A 22,018-nucleotide genomic window follows, 5' to 3' on the forward strand; every position below is an offset into this window, starting at 1 on the left:
AGATCTCTTCATCAAGTTTCAGAGTTTGTTCATCAGAACTTATCCTTTTACCAGTATCAGAACTTGTTCTTTAACTTGTAGTTCTGGCTTCCCTTGATAAAGAACCCCTGCCTTGACTTAGACCTCTACTCCTTTCAGAGTTTCCCTGGTCTTCATTATCATCATCATTACCCTTCAGTGGTTGATCAGTTGTGCATTTGGACTTAATTACTTTCTCCCCCTTTTTGGCATCATCTGGTAGAAGTAGGGAGACAAGCAATTCCACAGAGTTTTGGATTTCATTGAGTTGGTCTTGTTGAGCAGCTTGATTCTTTAAAATATCAGATAGTTGAGCTTGCTGCTTTTCTTGAGTCATTTCTATATACTCAATGCGGTCAAAGGCTAGCTTAAAAAACCTTTTCTTTCCAATGTGACATTCATGGTTTGCTTAGTCATTGTATCTTGAAGTTTTCCCACCTTGGCTTGAGTTAATGAGTGTTGACCTTGAAGGTTCCTGGTACTCAATGCAGTAACTCTGAGCTGTGCTTTGAAGTCATCATTCATCAGCATTTCATCATCTTTAGCCAGGTGCTCAGCAAGAACATCTGCAGTAGGAATAAAATTAACTTTGTTCCACTCCTTGATCCATTCTCTTCCTCTGTTAGTGTCACTCCAAGGAACTGGTGCATTCTTTCTCACAACCTTCTTAATCAAATCAGCTTTACAAACTGTTTGTGGAGGTGCATGTCCAGAAGGACCAGCTGCATCATCATTTATATTTGTAGCAGCTTCATCAGTATTTCCTTCAACAGAACTTGCAGAATCTTCAGTATCAACATCTTTTGATAGAATGGTTGTATGTGAAGCAATAGAAGATTCATCTTCATGGACATCAGCATCTATTAATGGAGTGGTTGGTGGAGTGTGCTGAGAAAGATGTGAATTAGATGGAGCTTCCAGATACAAAACCAAAGGCACATCCAAGTTGTTGATATCAATTTCAGCACTTGTGTCTGGGTTATCAGCATGTACTGGAGAGTTTATTGGAGACACAGGAGGTGTAGACATTGGAGGAGTCTCTGGCTCTTGGATTGGAGATTTGTGAGCTTCATGAAGTTCTGGCTCAGCACTTGGAAGAGATTCAACTACAGTAGGTTCTTGTGGGATTAGAGATTCCTGACCCCCTTCCACAGCTGCTGCTTCCATTCCTTCTTCAGAGGTTAATTATTCTACAGCCCTCCTTGTTCTTTGCATTTTAAGTCTCTTAGCTGGTGGAGAGACTCTAGGAGCTTGATCATCATAGTTTAGCTTTCTAAACCTTTTTAGGGGCCTAGAACTCTCAGTTTCTTGAGCTTTCTGAGAAGAGACCTTCTCAGCTACTTCAGCAATAGGTTCTGATGGTTGAACCTGTACCTCATCATCAGACTCATCTCTTAAAATCATCTTCCTTCTTTTCTGCTGTGACTGAGGGACTGTCTTAGTCCTCTCTGCTCTAGAAGAAGAAGGCTTCACTTGATTATGTGCTGATGGTTGTGGTTGTTGTGTTTGGTTAGTGGCGGGTTCTGATGGCTGTTGTGTATTGGTAGGTTGGACATCAGGATATAGCAATAAATAGGTATCAGAATCAGCAGTTACCAGAGCTTGCTTTACTGATAAAGGAATTCTAAGGGGTCTCAAAACTTCCTTCTTGTTGTCAGCAGTTAAGAGATCAGTAAAAGCCCTTTTAGCTAATCTAAACGGTTCTATGTGATCACTTGCTAGTTGTGGGTCATCTGATGTATAGTAACTATAGATTAACTGACAGAACCTAGAAAAGTAAACTACATTCATGTCCTCTTTCATTCTATCTCCTATAAAACATAACACAGTCTTGGCATAATCAAGGTGAGACTGGTTTAGGAGAGCATACCCAATTTGTTGTGTCAGAATAGGAATGGCATCAAAATTTGAGCACTTGTTGGCAAACGTCTTCATGATGCAATCGAAGAAGAAGCTCCATTCCCTTCGAATATGTGGGCGTTTGAGTTGACCCATCTTAGCCAAACTCTTTTCATACCCTAGATTAGCCATCATTTGCTGTAGCAAGGGCTCCTCCACAGCAGAATTGAATTGACAGTTTTCAGGTTGGTGTAGAGCTTTTCGAACTGTTGCCGGAGTAACAACATACTCAACCTCATTTGTTGTAAACACGATGCTTGGAGTCCCATCCTTACCACCATCATCATAAAGTCCCGTACGCCAGAACGTCAGAACTTGAGTTCCAAATAAACTGGATGGCTGCGTCAAAGCGAACCCAATTTCACTATGAGATAAGAAATCCTGAATAAAATGAAGTTCCGAAGGAGCTTCACTCTTAGTGAGAATGGCAGCGTAGTTGTTGGGGACGAACTTTGCTCCATTAAAGATTATATCCTTGGGTGCCATTGAAAAAGAAGTGAGAAATAAGAATGCTTGAAAGGTGTTCGATAAAATGCCTGTGTAAAAACCATCAGTAAATATGGAGAGAAATAGAGAAAAGAGAGAGAGTGTAGGATACAAAAGTAGATAAAAGATTTAAAATCTTTTCTCTCTTTTACTTATACACGCCACTTGACAGCAGTTAAGACGAATTTGAACAGTCTTTACACCTGTCAGCCATGCAGTAGTTAAGACAATAGTTAATGGGCACGGGAAATAAGTAATGATTACCATGCACATGCAGTTTTTCAAAAAAAAAACTGTTCCCACTAAACAAGTAATTATGACTGTCTTTATCTCCCTTAAACCAATATTCTGAAAAAATAGAACCGTTAAAGTATTAACCAAAAATAAATCAAGTAAATAAATATTGCCACGTAAGCATGAGAACTTGACTATTATCAGAATTTAAAGGTCATCAGAATATGGCTTCTGTACTCAAAAAGTGAATGTTTATTACGGTAATTCTTCACATAAATACTGATATGGTTTCTTCAGAACTTAATCATCAGAACTTCCATCAGAACTTGTCCTCAGAATTTATGCAACTAACACTTCAATTGTTCATCTAAAACAACATTGATCACCACAGTAATTTTCATCATTTATATGGAGTGTAAGTGTGTGCTTTAAGCTAAATATCAGACAAAGAGTAAAGTCTAATTCACTTCAGTACATCTTAGAAATAAGGCATAACTAAGAACTTTGCTCAAAATCTGTTATTAGTCTGAAGTCTACTATAAAATGAGTTCATGCATGAGTCCACCTCAACTGTTTTGTGCTCATTTTATGCATCTTTTGATATTCTTTTTCACAGGAGCTTCTCAGTGTAAGTGAGTCACAACTGCTTATCCGAATTTATACTATTATCAGAGTATTTTTCCAGTAATCAGAGAATGTGAAAAGTCACCAAGAAAATTTGATTTTGCTTTTCTAATGCATATTACTTAATACCAGCAATGTACTTGGGTCTTCCCTTCCACATACATTTTTCTCTAGATCTCAAAGGAGTACTTGATATTTATTTCTTTTCTATACTTTTTCTTTTGATAAGTGAGGCTTATCAGCACTTAGTACATTCATAATATTTACCAACCTCAGAACTTAACAGATAAGAAGCACTATTCTAGTTTTTGACCTAGTAATAAGATACACAAAGTAAACCTAACCAAGCTCAATATCAGAATTTGCTTGTGTTAAAAGATTTCCACATAAACAATTACTTCAAACATGGGATATTTATTATATTAGAGACTACTAGGTCAGCATCTAGCACATTTATCCTCATTGGATTGAATAGTCACAGAAACATTCATATCACTATCAGAGTTTAGAATTTCACATCAGACAACAATCAACACTTAGGTAAATTTCTATTTAAGCATAGATTTCATAAAGATAGTAATATCTGTAAATACTTATCATAAGGTCTGATGTATCAGAACATAAACTAAACAGATTTAGAGAAAGAACCTGAAACCATTCCAAGTTCATTTACCAATCTTGTAAAAGTAGCTTCACACAGTGGTTTTGTGAAGATATCTGTTAGTTGTTGATCTGTTGGAACAAAATGCAATTCCACTGCACCTTCCATCACATGATCCCTTATGAAGTGGTACCTAATGCTGATGTGCTTTGTCATTGAGTGCTGAACTGGATTACCTGTTATAGCAATAGCACTTTGATTATCACAGTAAATGGGTATTTTAGAATATGTTAACCCATAATCCAGTAACTGATTCTTCATCCAAAGAATTTGTGCACAACAGCTTCCTGCAGCAATGTACTCTACCTCTACAGTTGATGTGGAAATTGACTTTTATTTTTTGCTAAACCAAGAAACTAATCTGCCTCCAAGAAATTGGCAGCTTCCACTTGTGCTTTTCCTGTCAATTTTGCACCCTGCAAAATCTGCATCTGAGTAACCTATTAGCTTAAAGTCTGATTCCATAGGATACCACAATCCTAGATTAGCTGTACCCTTAAGGTACTTGAAAATTCTTTTCACAGCTGTTAAGTGAGGTTCTCTTGGATCTTCTTAAAATATTGCACAAAGACAGGTAGCATACATAATATCAGGTCTACTTGCAGTTAGATAGAGTAGTGAGCCAATCATAACTCTGTAATCAGTAATATCTACTGATGTACCAGTATCCTTATCCAATTTTGTTGCAGTGGCCATAGGAGTGGATGCGCTTGAACAGTCCTGCATTCCAAATTTCTTCAACAAATTTCTGGTATACTTAGATTGACAAATAAAAGTTCCTTCTTCATTCTGCTTGACTTGAAGACCCAGAAAATAGCTAAGTTCTCCCATCATACTCATTTGATATCTTGACTGCATTAGCTTGGCAAACCTTTTACAAAGTCTGTCATTTGTAGAACCGAAAATGATATCATCAACATATATCTGCACCAAAAGTAAGTCCTTTCCATGGTTGAGATAGAATAAAGTTTTGTCAACAGTCCCTCTGTTAAATCCACTTTCCAGAAAAAACTGAGCTAATGTCTTATACCATGCTCTTGGAGCTTGCTTAAGGCCATAAAGTGTTTTATCAAGTTTGTAGACATGATTAGGAAATTTTGAATCTACAAACCCTGGAAGTTGTTCAACATATACTTCTTCTTCCAATTCTCCATTAAGAAAAGCACTTTTTACATCCATTTAAAAGACTTTAAACTTTTTGTGAGCAGCATAAGCTAGAAATATCCTTATGGCTTCCAATCTAGCAACTGGTGCAAATGTTTCATCATAATCAATTCCCTCCTGTTGAGAATATCATTTTGCAACCAGCTTGCTTTATTTCTTGTAATTATGCCATCACTATCAGTTTTATTTCTGAACACCCACTTTGTACCAACAACAGATCTATTCTTTGGTCTTGGCACTAGGGTCTAAACTTTATTTCTTTCAAATTCACTTAACTCTTCCTGCATTGCTTGCACCCAATCAGCATCTTGAAGAGCTTCTTCCACTTTCTTTGGTTCAGTCTGAGAAAGAAAAGAATGATAGAGACATTTATTTGATGTTGCTGTTTTAGTTCTAACACCTGCTTCAGGATTTCTAATAATCAAATTAGGTGTATGTGCTTTAGTCCACTTTCTTACAGATGGAAGGTGATCTCTAGAACTGGATGCTCCCCCATGATCCATGTTGTCTCCATCAACATTTTCTGATACTCCCCCTGAAATTATGCTCTCTGAATTGGATCCTTCAGAATTTGAGTTTTCAGAGTTATCAGAACTTGGCCCATCAGAACTTAATAAATCAGAACTTGAAGAGCCTGTTCTAGGTTCTGATACTTCTTAAGATGTGTTTGGATCTTCAATATGCTCCCCCTGCACAGGTGCATTTTCCTTTGGCATAGTCACCACAGTTTCAATAACATCAGAGTTTAACCCATCAGAGTTTGCAGTATCAGGATTTAGACTATCGGAATTTATAGAATCAGAATTTAAAACTTCATTCTCAAATCTCAGCTGATCATGATCATTGAAATCTTCAAGTCCAGTAATCTTCTTATCATCAAAAGAGACATTGATAGATTCCATGACAACCCTTGTTCTTAAATTGTAGACTCTGAAGGCTTTTGTGGTTAGTGGATATCCAACAAAAATTCCTTCATCAGCTTTTAGATCAAATTTGGATAGCTGTTCAGGATGTGTCTTAAGAATAAAACACTTGCATCCAAATACATGAAAGTACTTCAGATTTGGCTTCTTTTTCTTCATCATCTCATATGGTGTCTTTCCATGCTTGTTGATAAGTGTTGCATTCTGAGTAAAATAAGCAGTCTGCATAGCTTCAGCCCAAAAATAGGTTGGTAACTTTGCTTCATCAAGCATAGTTCATGCAGCTTCAATAAGAGTTCTATTATTTCTTTCAACAACTCCATTTTGCTGTGGAGTTCAGGAGCAGAGAATTCCTGCTTTATTCCATGGTATTTGCATAACTCTTCCATTATCATATTCTTGAACTCAGTGCCTTATCACTTCTTATAATTTTCACAAAGTCTTTGACCAATTTATCCAGTTGTTTGACATGATCAATCAAGATAGATGCACTTTCACTTTTTGTGTGCAAGAAATACACCCATGTGTATCTGGTAAACTCATCTACTATGACCAAAGCATATTACTTCTTTGCAATAGACATGACATTCATTGGACCAAATAGATCAACATGTAGTAGGTGATAAGGCTCAAGAATTGAAGATTCAGTCTTGCTCTTGAATGAAGATTTTCTTTGTTTTGCCTTTTAACATGAATCACAAAGGCCATCAGGAGCAAATACTGATTTTGACAGTCCTCTCACAAGATCTTTCTTGACTAGTTCATTTATATTGTTAAAATTTAAATGAGAGAGTTTCTTGTGCCAATCCCAGCTTTCTTCAATTGATGCTCTGCTTAATAAACAGATTGCAGAACCATCAGAACTTGTTGAAAGCTTGGCTTCATAAATGTTACCATGCCTGTATCCCTTCAGAACAACTTTGCCTGTAGATTTGCTTTCAACTTCACAATGTTCTTCAAAGAAATCCACATGATAACCTCTGTCACAGATTTGACTAACACTCAGCAGATTGTGTTTAAGTCCTGAGACTAGAGCTACTTTTTCAATGATGACATTCCCAAGATTGATATTCTCATATCCCAGAGTTTTTCCCATATTGCCATCTCTATAAGAAACTCCTAAGCCAGCTTTCTCCACAAAGTCTAATAGCAGGGCTTCATTTCCAGTCATATGTCCTGGACATCCACTTCCAGAACTAGGATTTTTTTCATGTTGCCCTGCAATCACAAAAACCACTAATGATTAGTTTTAAGGACCTAGACTTGCTTGGATCCTTTGGCTTTATTAAGTTTGTTAGCATTTGCAGCGGATTTAACTTCAGAGTTTATGCTAACATTTTTCATATCAGATTTTACAGTATCAGACTTTGCATCAGAACTTACACTAGAAGGAATAATGCTAACTTTCTTTAAAGAAGGTTTTATTTGATAATAATCATAGTACAAACTATGATATTCCTTACAAGTATAAATGGAATGCCATAAACTACCACAATGAAAACAAGGATTTTGTGGTTTAAACCTAATATTCTGACTCTTAACTCCTCATTTAGGAGGTAAAGAATTTATATCCTTATTCTTCCTGCAAAAAGAAGCAAGATGGTTAATGTTTTCACAGTTATTGCATTTCTTTCTAGGAGCATTAGGAACAGACTTATAATTATTGCTTTTATTCACACCTTCCTTTCCATTCCTATTTTTCCTAGGTGGCTTTACCTTGTTTACATTCTTAATCTCTTTCAGCTTATACTTAAGCTATTTCTTTGTCATTAAGCCTATGTTAACTTTAGCTGGTTTATCCTGTTTTAATTTGTCAAAAGTTGACTCTGCCATAACTTCTGTATCAATATCTTTCATCTTTTCAGAATCAGACTTTACAGTTTTAGCTACAAACTTAACAGGATTTACCTTTGGCTTAGTAGTCTGTTTAACAATAATTGGCTTAATTTGTTCAGTTCCTATTTCACTTTAATCATCTCCATAACCTAAGCCCTCTTTCTAGTTTCCACTACTTAGCAAATTCTGAGTTGTTCTGCCAGAGTTAGTCCAAGTCCTGATAATCTCTCTTTCCTTTTCTAACTCAGTTTTTAGAGATTGATTCAATTTTAGCACTTCATCTCTAACATAAAAAGCATCATCTATTTCTTTCTGAGTTTGATGGAACATAACTAACTCTTTTTCTAAATAATCATTCCTTTTCATAAAAGCCAGATTTTCAGAAGTTAAGTTATCACATGTTAAGGTCTGATCTCTATAGCTAATGGATATGGTTTTAAGATAAGATCTCAACTCAGTAATATCATCAGTATGAAAAGCATAAGTTGTTTGAGGTACCTTTAACTCAACAGCTTCAGAACTGCTATCAGCATTTGCCATCAAGGCATAGTTCACCTCATCTTTAGAATCTGAAGTGTCTGTCCAGATTTTCTTCTTTGTGACAAGTGCCTTGCCTTTATCACCTTTTCCTTTCTTGAAATCAGGAGATATGTGGCCTTTCTCACCACAATTGTAGCATTTAACATTTGAGTAATCTCCTCTGTCAGACTTTCCTGCTTTGCCTTCAGATTTCTGAATCCTTTCTTATCAGAACTTCCACTTTTCCTGGAAAACTTCTTTCCCCGGAAAATTTCTTTCCCCTTTTGAATTTCCTGTAGGCTATCTTTGTGATGCCCTTCACCATAAGAGCACACAATCTCATCATCTCTTCATCAACATCCATCTCAGATAGACTTTCAGTTTCTGAATCCTCATCATTATCAGAACTTGATGAATCTGAATCAGACTTTGTGATGAGAGCCTTTCCTTTGCCTTTCTTTGAGACAGCCACTTTGGGGGATTCCTCCTCAGCCTTAAGAGCAACTGTCCTTGACTTTGTCCCATGTCTCTTTCTTCTTTGATCCATCTCAAGTTCATGAGTTTTGAGCATACCATAAATTTCATCAAGAGTAGTTTCATCAAGAGCATAGTTGTCTCTTATAGTAGTGGCCTTCAAATCCCAACTTTCAGAAAGAGGTAAAAGGAATTTAAGATTAGAATCTTCAAGATCATATTCCTTATCCACCAGCAACAGATCATTCAAGAGTTTGACAAATCTGTCATATAAACCAGTTAATGACTCATCAGGTTTTGAGTCAAAGTGCTCATACTCTTGAGTGAGTATAGTCCTCCTATTCTTCTTAATTGTATCAGTTCCCTGGCATCTTGTCTTCAAGGCATCCCATATCTCCTTTGCAGTCTTGCAGTTAATTACCCTATTTGACATGACATTATCAATGGCACTATGCATCAAATGTCTTACCTTTGCATCCTTGGTACAGTCTTTGCTGGCTTATCTGCAACTACAACAGAGAGCTGGGTTGGCTTATGTGGTCCTCATTAATTCTGTCAAGGTATTCTGGATCTGTAGCTTTCAGAAACATAGCCATCCTCACTTTCCATATGGGATACTCAAAAGGTCTCAGCATGGGAACCCTAATAGTCTCATATCGACTGTGGATTTGAGTCTTTGGAGTTTTTTCAGTTTTGGTGGGCTTGGTTGGAGTTTGTTCTTCTTCAGACATGATTGTTTTAGATCTTTACTGTATATGTGTTAACAGATTGGCTCTGATACCACTTGTTAGGTCACACACACTGTAGAAGGGGGTTGAATACAGTGTATAATACAATCAAATCGAATTAAGAACACAAGTATGTAACAAAGAATAATCTTATTAATAAAATAGTATTGCAATGGAACCGTTCTCTCTCAGTGATGAACAAATATCACGAGAGCTGCTAGGGTTACAATGAATAATTTTCTCGATGATGATAACACATCTAGTGTAAACCCTATATTGTGTTTATATACCACAAAGTTACAAGATAATCTCTAATTGATATCGAATATAATTATATATCCTAAAATATATCAAATAGTTATCTTTTCCTCCAAGTGTTCTATTCTTCATAGAATTCTTCTCCATGCATATCCTTTCTTGTTTTAGTCTTAACCTTCTTTTCCTTCAATCAGCCGCCTTCCTTATCTGAAAGTCTTCTTAAGTCCTGATATTATCTCCTGATGAATATCTTCTGATATCTTAAGTTCTGATAACTTAAGTTCTGATATCTTAAGTTATGACTTCTGTATAAGTACTGATTTCCAGTTAAGTCCTGATTTGTCCTGTTAGTCAAGATCTGAAAACTAAACACAAATCATTATTAGGCATGACATCACAAATATATCTAACAATTGCCTAAATAGATGCCATAGTTTGGTATCATTGACATGAGGATATTCAATTTGAAAAGAATTAATGAGGCTCCTAAGATATTTAAACAGTATTAGTGCATTCTGGTTTGTTAGTGTATGTGTGTGTGAGTGACTGAGTGTGTGTGTGTATGGGGGGTCCACCTTAGCATTCATGATAGCCGAGTTAATCATACAGTTTATCTTTAGCTTTTAAAAGAACTTGGCACATGGCTTTTATTTTCTCAACAGCACTGCAAACATATCATACTTGGGGTCAGAATTGTAAGATATTATATATGTGCAGAATTATACATTTCAATTACCTAGGATTCAGATCAGAATCAGAAGATGCATCTCGTAGAGAATGCTGCCTTTCTTTAAGTCGATTCTGTAATTCACCAGCCAAATCATTGTGGTTCTTCATTATCGCAATGCTTACATACACCCTTGCCATATTTATTTCATCATGAATCAATCAAAAGGTAAAATCAGAATTATCGTTCTCATTCTCTTTCCTCCATAGATTATACTTACCCAGGACTGCCGAGTCAACTGATTTGGAACGTTCAATAGCATCATTTTCAAGATTCAGGGTTACTTCATCATCTTGTTTTACCAAATCAGCTGCACACTTTTCTCATTTCTTTTCTCTTAATTGCTGCACAAAATTGCCATTATCTTAGTTTTTCTCTTAATTGCCATTATCTTAATTTCCTAAAAATATCCAATCTTTAAAAAAGTATCATACTCTCATACCAAGTGCATTTTGGGTGAGAACATCTAGTAAATCTTGCTCTAGAAGGAAGCATAGTAGCGACTAAACAACCAGCAGGCAGCAACAATACTTGCACTCATAAGATTGGTGGATGTAGTTGTCTGCAAATAATTTTATCAACATGACTTCTATAAGGAAAAAAGGGAAACTTTAAATAATGATAATTCAACATAACTTCTCTTACATCTTCGATAAATATCTTCTTTGACTGAAATATTAATAGAAAACAGTTACAAAATTGAAATACCTAAAAAAAATCATAGTTCAAAACTAAAAGAATCAAACCTCTTTAATGAAAGCAGTATGTAATTTACACAGGCCAGTAAGTGCTTGTGCTGTATGTTTCTCTTATAGTACACACACCTGAAATGATCTTTCCAGAAATTTTCAATTTTTTTCTTTTATGCAATCATTAGTTTTTCAAATATGTAACGATTACTTGAGTATATAAGATAATGAACAAAGCATACTTGAGAATAATGAAACATTCTAAGGTTTAAAATGTTAAAATGTTTTCACACTATCTATAACTAACGGTACCAATGTCAAGAATCATTTTTTATCTAATTAATAAAAAGCATTTTTAGTCCAAAACATTTTACTTCAAACATTTCTGAAGTGAATAATACAAATCTTGATAAATTTCAGCGATATATTCTTTCTTTATGTTAATTTTTCTTGGCCATTAGTTATTGACTTATGTAAGTTTCTTATTAGTTGCTACTTGATAGATACTAAACATTAAAGAGGTGAGTAGGAATAATTATCAAATAGTACTATAAAAGACCGACCATTTCTAAAACACAGAGGTAACAAGAACGAGTATCTTTTTTTCAACAGTGATTTAACATTCATCTTTAAGAGCAATATATTATCCATGCCAAAATCGACTAAAAAGCTCCTTAAACACATAAATAACTAATATATCAAAGAGGGATGGAGAGAGGGAGAGGGAGAGCGAGGGAGAGAGAGAGTTTATATAGAAGTGGGATAAAAGGTTGTACCTCAAATTTGAAGCCAAAAGTAGCTAGAAATCGAAAAAGGTACTTGAACCCAAATGGTTTGTCAAACCCTAATTGAACCAGAAACCTGAATATGTTACTCAAATCCCTAATTGGACCTTAACCGAACATGTTTCTACCGAAAGATAGAGGAATATGTTAGAAGGGGAGAAAGAGATAAAGCTAAAGTGAGCAGAGTGGCTTGACCTAATTGATTCCCCCTTTCATTTTTCATCCCTGTTTGAAATTTTGTTGCCGCTCTGCCAAATATTCAACCGCCCAGCTCAGCGCAAAATTTTAGTCACCCAAATATTTACTTTAATTTTTTTTATAAATATTCAAATATTTTAGCATTCTACAGATTTTAATTGTAGAAGTAATTAATTATTTAAAGAAATATGTAAAAATCATAGATTATAACATATTATTTTCACGATAAATGTTTTACTGATTTTATAAAAAAATTATTAATTTTTATGGTAAGTAATATCTATTCAATTTAAACATATTAAAAAATATATTATACGCAAAATATAAATGTTCAAATTATTTGACGGATTATAATGTATATTACATTCTTGATTCATTAATAATACACAGTATAATTTTAATACTAGATTTATGATAATATTTTCACTTTAACATTTTTTAGAAATAAAAGTAACTAATGTAACATCAGGTGTTGTGTTACATGTAGTGCAACACCGGTATTTCTATGCAACACTAGCTTTATACCTATTGTAACAGTAATTGAGATGTGTTACAATAGAATAAAAAATTTGTAGCTAATGTAACGCTGCTTGTAACACTTGCATTACAGTAGCCCACTTATGGCATAGTGAAAAGACAGTCATCATTAAAGAGGTTGCCTTAGTGGATGGTCTCAAGCATAATTTGTTGAGTATCAGCCAGCTTTGTGATAAAGGCAATTCAGTAACCCTAAATTCAGAAGCTTGTGTTATGACAAATAAAAAGAGAAACAAAGTGGTTCTCACTGGAGTGAGAAAATGAAATGTGTATTTAGCTGATTTCAACTCGTCTAATACAGAATCTGTCACTTGTCTTCTCAGTAAAGCAAGTCAAGATAAAAGTTGGCTATGGCACAAGAAGCTGTCCCATCTAAACTTCAAGACCATGAATGAGCTTGTCAAGAAAGAACTGGTTAGAGGCATTCCTCAAGTGGAGTTTTCTAAGGATGGATTATGTGATGCCTGCCAAAAAGGAAAGCAGATCAAAGCATCATTCAGAAAGAAGCTTGATTCAACAATTGAAGAACCTTTGAAATTGCTATACATGGATTTATTTGGACCATTCAATGTGTTTTCCATCTCAAGGAAAAGATTTTGCCTAGTAATTGTGGATGATTTCTCAAAGTTCTCTTGGACATATTTCCTAAAGTCTAAAGATGAAGCTAGTGAAATCATCATCAATCACATAAGGCAAGTCAACAATCATCCTGATTTTAAAGTAAGAAGAATCAGGAGTGACAATGGAACTGAGTTCAAGAATTCTGTGATGAGATCATTTTGTGAAGATAATGGGATTATGCATGAGTTTTCTGTAGCAAGAACTCCACAAATAATGGAGTAGTGGAAAGAAAGAACATATCTCTTATTGAAGCTACAAGGACAATGCTTGAAGAATCAAAGTTACCAACATATTTTGGGCTAAAGCTGTGAATACTGCCTGCTACACTCAGAATATTTCTTTGGTTAATGAAGCAAAATGTATGACACCCTACCAATTGTTCAAGAACAAGAAACAAACTTTAAATTTTCTTCATTTCTTTGGCTGCAAATGTTATATCTTGAGAAATCAAACTGATCAACGGGAAGTTTGATGCTAAAACAGATGAAGGAATTTTTGTTGGATATGCTGTGAGAAAGGCATATAGGGTCTATAATCTAAGAACCAACATTGTTATGGAATCAATACATGTTGTGTTTGATGACAAAAAGATTGAAGGACTGAAAGATGGAGATTTCCATTAAAGCCTCAAGTTTGATAATGTGGAGAGGGTTACTGATGACAGTGATGATGAAAGTGATCAAGAAACAGTGAATAAGGATAATGTAAAAAAATCTACAATTATTGAAGCACACTATTCAACATCTGTCGAGTTGCAAAATGCTTCTACCTTATCCGTCGGGAGATAATCTGCCTTATCCGTCGGGAGACAATCTGCCTTATCCGTCGAGAGACAATCAGCTTCATCCGTCAGGACACAATGTGCATCATCCGTCGGAACATTAAGAGAAGATGAAAGTCATAATAGATCACCTACAGAAAGTTCCCCTTTCTCAAATCAAAGATTCACAAACTCAGGGGGAGTTTCTAATAATCAAAACTCAGTCACACATCAAAACAACAATGAGGCCTCTTCATCTAGAGCTAATCTACCTCAACAAAGAAAATGGACTAAAGATCACCCTTTTGATCTCATCATTGGTGATACATCTTTTAGAGTTCAAACAAGGAGAACAACTCAAGAAGAATGTCTATATAGCAGCTTCCTATCTAAGGAAGAACCAAAGAAGGTAGAAGAGGCTTTGTTGGATCCTGATTGGATTTTAGCTATGCAGGAGGACCTAAACCAATTTGAAAGGAACAAGGTATGGAAGCTGGTACCTAAACCTAAAGAAAATAATCCAATTGACACCAAGTGGGTATTCAGAAACAAGATGGATGAAAATGGCATACTGGTCAGGAACAAAGCTAGATTGGTTGCTAAAAGCTATTGTCAACAAAAAGGAATAGATTTTGATGAAACTTTTGCTCCTGTTGCAAGACTTGAAACCATCAAAATTTTCTTAGCATATGCAGCCCATGCCAATTTCAAGGTCTATCAAATGGATGTCAAAAGTGCTTTTCTAAATGGAGATTTGGAGGAGGAAGTCTATGTCAGTCAACCTCCTGGTTTTGAGGATCCAAATTTTCCAGAATATGTCTACTATCTTTTGAAAGCACTTTATGGACTAAAGCAAGCACCTAGAGCCTGGTATGACACTTTATCAAAGTTTCTTTTGGAAAATCATTTCACAGAGGTACTGTTGATAAAACTTTATTCTTTAGAAATGTTAATGGCTCTAGTATACTTGTTCAAATCTATGTAGATGATATTATATTTGGTTCTGCAGATGAAAAACTTTGCAAAAAGTTTGCCAAATTGATGCAAAGTAAGTATAAAATGAGCATGATGGGAGAACTTAATTTCTTGGTTTACAAGTTAAGCAAGTTAGTGACGGAATATTCATTAACCAAACTAAATATATTCATGATCTCTTAAAGAAGTTTGATCTAATGGATTGCACATCTACAAAAGCTCTCATGGCCACTGCAACCAAGCTTGAATTAAACACTACTGAAAAGTCTGTGGATATTTCAAGCTATATGGGATGGTTGGCTCACTTCTGTACTTAACAGCTAGTGGGCCAGATATAATATTTGCTACTTGTCTATGTGCTAGATTTTAGGCTGATCCTAAAGAATCTCACCTAGTAGCTATTAAGAGAAATTTCAAATATCTCAAGAGAACACCAAAACTTGGCATTGGTACCCTAGAGATTCTGGTTTTGATCTAACTGGTTATTCAGATGCAGATTATGCAGGTTGTAAAATAGACAAAAAAAGCACAACAGGAACCTGTCAATTTCTAGGGAACAAGCTTGTGTCCTGGTTCAGTAAAAAGCAAAATTCAGTTTCTACTTCTACAGCTAAAGCTGAATATATTGCTACTGGGAGTTGCTGTGCACAGATTTTGTGGATGAAAAACTAATTGTTGGACTATGGTCTATAAGTGGATAGAATTCTCATTTTCTGTGATAACACAAGTGCAATTGCCATAACTGAAAATCCAGTGCAACATTCAAGAACAAAGCACATATACATCAAGTACCACTTCATAAGGGAACATATGATGAATGGTACTATGGAACTTCATTTTATTCCAAGTGAAAAGTAGCTTGCAGATATCTTTACCAAGCCACTTGATGAATCCACCTTTTCAAGGTTGGTAAGTGAGTTAGGTATGCTTAATTATTCTTGAATTATTTCAGATATTTTTGCAAGTTATAATATAGCCAGAAACTTAATTGATTTTTCTGTTTTGGATGAAATTTGGCTAAGTCAAAATTTACATCCCGACGGATGTTCATTATCTATCGAGTTTGATCATCCTTCGGAATATTATTTGTTAATAAAAATCAATTACTTTTCTGGATTATTTTATAACCCGATGGATAACTGATTTATCCTCAACCGTCGAATTGTCTCAATCTTAGTCGTTAAAACTCTGAGCATCATCCATCGAGTATACTTACAGTTTGTAAGCATGACACGACGGATAAGTGACAGAATTTTTATATTTTTTTTGTAAACGGCTATTTTGGGCTATTTTGATTGGTTACTTTATTTCAGTTTATTTTGTTTGATAGTTTATTTCTGAGATAGTATAAAAGCAGAATTCATTTTTATTCTACTCTTTTACATTCTCAATTCAATTGCTCTAACTTCCTTTCTTCTCCAAAGCAAATATTTTCTCTACAAATTACTCAGTCTCTAACAACGGCACCAGTCGTCAAAATCATGTCTCAGACTGGATATATCTACGAAAAGAACAACTTCACAGCTCTTGTAAACAAGGAGGTTCAACAGTCTGGAGAGTTTCACAAAATGATGGATTTTGTGAAAAGCTGTAAACTTAACTATGCGATGCTGGAATCTCCCACAATCTATTGTGATGTTGTAGAGGAGATATGGACAACTGCAGTGTACAACTCTACTGACAAGACCATCACTTTCACTCTCAAAGGTAAACATTTTTGCATTAATAGTGACATTGTCAAAGCATGCTTTAGCATTCCTGATAATACTGCTACTGTTCCACACACAGACACAGATATAGTTAACATGCTAAATTCCATGGGCTATGCACTTTCCACTTCTAAGTTAAGTGAAATTAGAAGGTTAGGTCTTAGAAAGGAATGGAGCTTTTTATGTGATGTGGTAACTAAGGTATTTTCTGGTAAGATTAGTAACTTTGATTATGTTAATATTTCCATGCTTTACATGCTAGTTACTGATAAATACTTTAATTTCAGTGACTTGGTTTTGTTTGAGTTAGGTTATAAGTTAGGAGAATTGAATAAGAGAGGTAAAAGTGTCTATTATGTTAGATTCTTTATGATGCTTCCTAACCATCTCATTGAGAACCCAACCAACAAGCTAAATTGTTGGGTTCAAGAAAGGAGGATTATTGCAGATCTCAACAGGACAAATCACCATAAAGAGGTGCCTCTCCTTTATTTTCCAATCATGGAGGGACCTCAGGTAAGTGAGGTAAGCACCACTGTCTCCACTCTTCCAACCTCATACATTTTTTTGCTTTCTAGTGTAGCTATAACATCCATGTCAATGACCCAACAGATGCCTACCCAAGCTACCAAAACAACAATTTCTAAACCCAAATCTAAGAAAGCCCCCTCTGGTTTCTTTCAAAAGAAATCAGTTGCAAAATCCACTAAACACAAAGAGGGGAGTGTGAAGGTGAGTGAGCAAGGTGAGGGACAGGGTAAAAATCAAAGAAACCCTAAGGATAAGGCTGGTGAGTTGAGTGTACCCAAGCCTAGCTACACCACAGTTTCCTAAAAAATTGTGGTTATTAATAAGGAAATTAGCTCATTTCTAGTTTCATCCTCCCAAAAGGATGTTACTATTGAAACAAGCTCCCAGCCAGGAGCACAGGCCAAGAGGGGTAGGGACACTAGTTCACCATAAACTTATGCTAGAAAGAAAAGATCAAAAATACTTGGGGATGCACAGGGAAGACACACAGTGCAAACTGGTGCTAATGACCCAATCAATGTACCTTCTCAAAGTTAGATTGATGTGACTCCAATAAATGTGGAGTCACAGCCCAAATCTTTAACAATTAAAGCACCTGAAACACAAAATTCACCCACACACTCACTGGATGTTGACATGATCAATACATCACTTCCAAATTCTCCATCTTTAACTCTTGTGGAGAAGCCAAAAATCCAAGCAAGTGAGCATCATCTTTTAGATGATTTGTTGGCTCACTTGCCATTTCTTTCTGAGTATGTTGAAACATCTGTGCCTAAATTTTCATCAATCTGCATAGAGTCTACAATAGTCTCCACTCCAAACTCATTCATTTCTTCTATCCCGATGGATATTCATCATCCATCGAGTAGTGATTGTATCCCGATGGATAAGCTTAACAGCAGTCATCCGTCGGATAGTCATAATACTATCCCGATGGATATTCATCATCCGTCGGGTGTCTCTGCACAACTTCAAATTTCTTTAATTCTTACAAGTGCTGAAGACTTAGTGGTAGTGCAATCACTCTTAGGACTGAGAGAAGGGAGTGAATTGAGTGAGAGTCTGGGTTGCTCCTAGGAAAAAGGAGAGAAAATGAGTGATCAAATGCAGACCATTTCTTCAGGTCTAGAAAATGTGAGTGAGAGGAGTCCCACCTTAGATGGTGAAGGTGAGGGTGTGAGGGTGGGTAGCCAAGGGGAGCCCTTGATGCAAGAACAGAGAGATCATGAGAGAAATGCAGGTACAGGAGAAATAAGGGTGGACATCATTGCTAGTGAGTCAATGAATGTTAATGAAGCAGATAGAGAGGAACTATCTCAGCATAGTCAAGCTTTTATAGATTCCACCTCTTTGGATGCTGAGGCAATTTACTCATCCTATTCTAGCATATCAACTTTTGGCTGGATAGGGTAATGAAAATGCAGAAAGGATGCTAAATTTGGTGCACACCGCTCAATCCATGAAAAGAGTAAAGGATGCCATCACAGCTATGCCTTCTACAGCTGGTGATGACATAGATTATGAGGCTGGTGGGTCAGAAGAATTATTTGGTAATGAGGCTGATGATAGTGAAGAGGAGTCACTGGACATAGGGGGAGAAGTAGGCCCTAGTTCTAGATCTGGTATGCCAACTTGGGCATTTTCAAAGAAATATGATGAACATTACTTCAAGACCACCCTCATTCAACTCATCCGTCAGACACAATCTGCTCTTCAATCAACAACAAATGCCAGCACCAAGAAGCTCCTACAAGCACACCTTGCTTCTCTTTAGTTATAACAAATCCAAGGCTTTCAACACAGTCATAATATCACTTCTATCAAAAATAAGGTTGATCAAATGAAGAATGACATTTCTGAAAGATTGGATGTTAAACTTCCGGAAGCAACAATGATTGATATTAAGAGAAAACTAAGGAAGAACTCTGATCTTGCCACAAAGGTGGAGTCCTTGGACAAAAGGGTGAGTGCTATGAAAGCTTCTCTTATAGCTATAAATCTACATCAAGCACAATAAACTCAACTGTTGCAACAACTGGTGGCTGCACAATCTTTTTCCTCCACTCCACTTGATGATAATAAAAGGGGGATAAATAATTATCTCTAGTCAGTCAAGCAGAGCCATCTAGTGAGGAGGAGAAAGTAGTAAATGTACAAATAAGCCAAGTAATTATTCCAGAAATTACTCTGCCAAAGCCACCAGTATTGGACAACATTGATCTGATCCAAATAGCAGCTGCTAAGCTTGAGTCAAAGAAAATTCCCAAGATACTTGATGTTGCAGCTGTGGATAAGGAACTAGATGAGAAATGGAGAAAGATAGATGCAGAAATTCAACAGAAGTTTGGGCCAATTCAGAAACCAGAAAAAATCTTCACTCATCACTCTCAAGTCAAGAATATTTCTGTGAATGAAATAAGTATGAATTATCTGGAAAAAGGGCAAACATCTTGCATCAAATCTCCAAAGGCAAATCAGATCATGAAGCCTAAAAGAAACTAATCAAAGTTTTTATACAAAAATCCTATGGATATTGTGTATGAAACACCTAGGCCAGATGAGAAGAAGCTGTTGGCTAGGTCAATTGCATTTTTTAAAGATCCAGCTGATTCAGCACTTAAAAGAAGAATTGCCAAGATTTACAGAATTGGTAAAGAAATCTGTGTGGTGGCTGGACACCCTTAGTTTGTAGAAGCTAAAAAGGAAGAGAAGGAAAGAATCAGGCAAGAAAAGAAGCAAGTTGCCTTAGATGCTAAGAAGCTCAAGCAAAAGAAGGAGCTAGCTGCTATCCTGGCCAAACTTCAAGCTGTGAAGACTACAACAGAGATTTCTGCACAACCATCTGTAATTGCTGAATCTCAAGATCAGAAAGTGCAAGATGCACCACAACAAAAAAAAGATTCAGATACAAGCTTCCCTCCAAAAGAAAATTGGACTTCAGTGATGAGGAAATGGAAGACTACATTCCCAAAAAGTCTACAACTTCAACTCAGACAACCAAACCCTCACTGGTATTTAAAGAATTCAAGGTAGTGGATCCAACTAGGAATATTCATGATGAGCCCATAATTCCAAAGGATGAGCCAGTAGACTGGGATAATTTTGTCAATTCCTGAGCTAAATTTTCATATCTTAAACAAGCCAAAGAAGACAAAGACTAGAGCAATCAAGAAAGTGAAGCTTGTGACTCTCAGATCCAAGACCCTAACCAAATCCCAACCCACAGTCAACAAGGAAGATCTCTTATACATCTGTGACATCAAGGAGTTCTCTGAAATAAACCTCAACTTGAAAGAATTGGAAGAAGTAAGAGGGATTGATTCTCATAGACATCTTCCTGAAAGGCTGGTGTTTAAATATAAGAGAGGAAAAGAGATAATATGGCCACTTCACAGGATTCTTCTAGAGAGCCAATCTGTTCTAATAAAGATCTACTCATCTTTCAAAAAAAACTTTGGATATAATGTAACTGCAAGGAGATTATTTCTAAAGAAGATTGATGAGCTGAGGAGTAATAGAGCCAAAGATGCACTACCAAAAACTCTGTCAATCCCCTTCATAGGAAAGAGAGTGCATTTATTGGCTGATGGAATTTAGGGATGAAAAGGGAGTAAGAAGATTCTTCAAATTGGAGGACCAGTTGAGTATCTCCAGCAATGAGACTCTACTGGAAATGCAAGAAATGCTAGATCTCTCAGAAGCTGATGCACTTGAGTTTCACAGACAACTCCAAAATCAGATTGAAGAGAACAACATGAGGCTTGGAAAGAAATTCAGACAATCAAGGAAATAGACTTATCTTCTCAGACTAGAGGAGCACCTTGATAATGATTGTGAGCAACTTCTTTGTATACTTTGCTTTGTTCAAGTTTCAAATAAGTATTGTAACACTTATCAATTTTATCTACTATTTTTATTCTGTATCTTTTGGATGTTTTGTTATCATCAAGTTTCTCTTAATTTATGCCTACAATTCCAGTAGACATAAATTGGGGGAGATTGTTAGGAATATGTTGTAAACTTGATGATAAATCAAACAAAACTCCCTTAGTAGATTTAATTTAGTGAACTTTATAACACTTGACGGATGATCAAATATAGTCCCGATGGATGATTCAGTATAGTCCCGACGGATTATTCAATATAGTCCCGATGGATGATGATTTGACATCCACCGGGTGAGTAGCTTATGTAACAAATAAGTATTGTAGCACAATTATGCAAACAACTTTGTATAGATTCTGTAGGAGCATATGAGTCATGTTGACTACTAGTAGATATACAAAATAGGTTGATTAAATGTAAATATAAGATGTCTTGTAATTTTGTATAAATGAAATAGAGTCAAGTGACAAATAGCTACCCGACGGATGATCAACAAAGCTACCCGACGGATGACAAGCATGTACCCGACGGATGATCAAATTCAAATATTTGTTGACAGTGACAACACAGTCACATGTGTTGGGTATTTACAAAAGGAATGTGGCAGCCTGTTAAGGAGGAATTTGAGAACAAAGAAGCATTACCATTTCCATGATATTATGAAGATATTCAAAGATGCTGGAATAGAGTAGTGAAGCAACATGGATTTAGACTAGATATGTTTTGTTTTATTATCTTGTCTTATTGTCATGTAAAATTAGTGATATATAAACC

The 22,018-nt window shown here is 35.9% G+C and overlaps 1 long non-coding RNA gene across 1 annotated transcript; it reads right to left on the reverse strand.

Moving 5' to 3' along the window:
* Positions 1 to 10,465: 10,465 nt before the first annotated feature.
* Positions 10,466 to 12,233, reverse strand: LOC141689352 (uncharacterized). Its single transcript, XR_012562349.1, has 3 exons — positions 12,017 to 12,233; positions 10,994 to 11,113; positions 10,466 to 10,895 (listed from the first exon to the last, which is right to left on the reverse strand). It is a non-coding gene; the product is annotated as an uncharacterized LOC141689352 (long non-coding RNA).
* Positions 12,234 to 22,018: the final 9,785 nt, after the last annotated feature.

The sequence above is a fragment of the Apium graveolens genome, chromosome 10, assembly GCF_009905375.1.
Source record: "Apium graveolens cultivar Ventura chromosome 10, ASM990537v1, whole genome shotgun sequence".
NCBI classification, from domain to species: Eukaryota; Viridiplantae; Streptophyta; class Magnoliopsida; order Apiales; family Apiaceae; genus Apium; species Apium graveolens.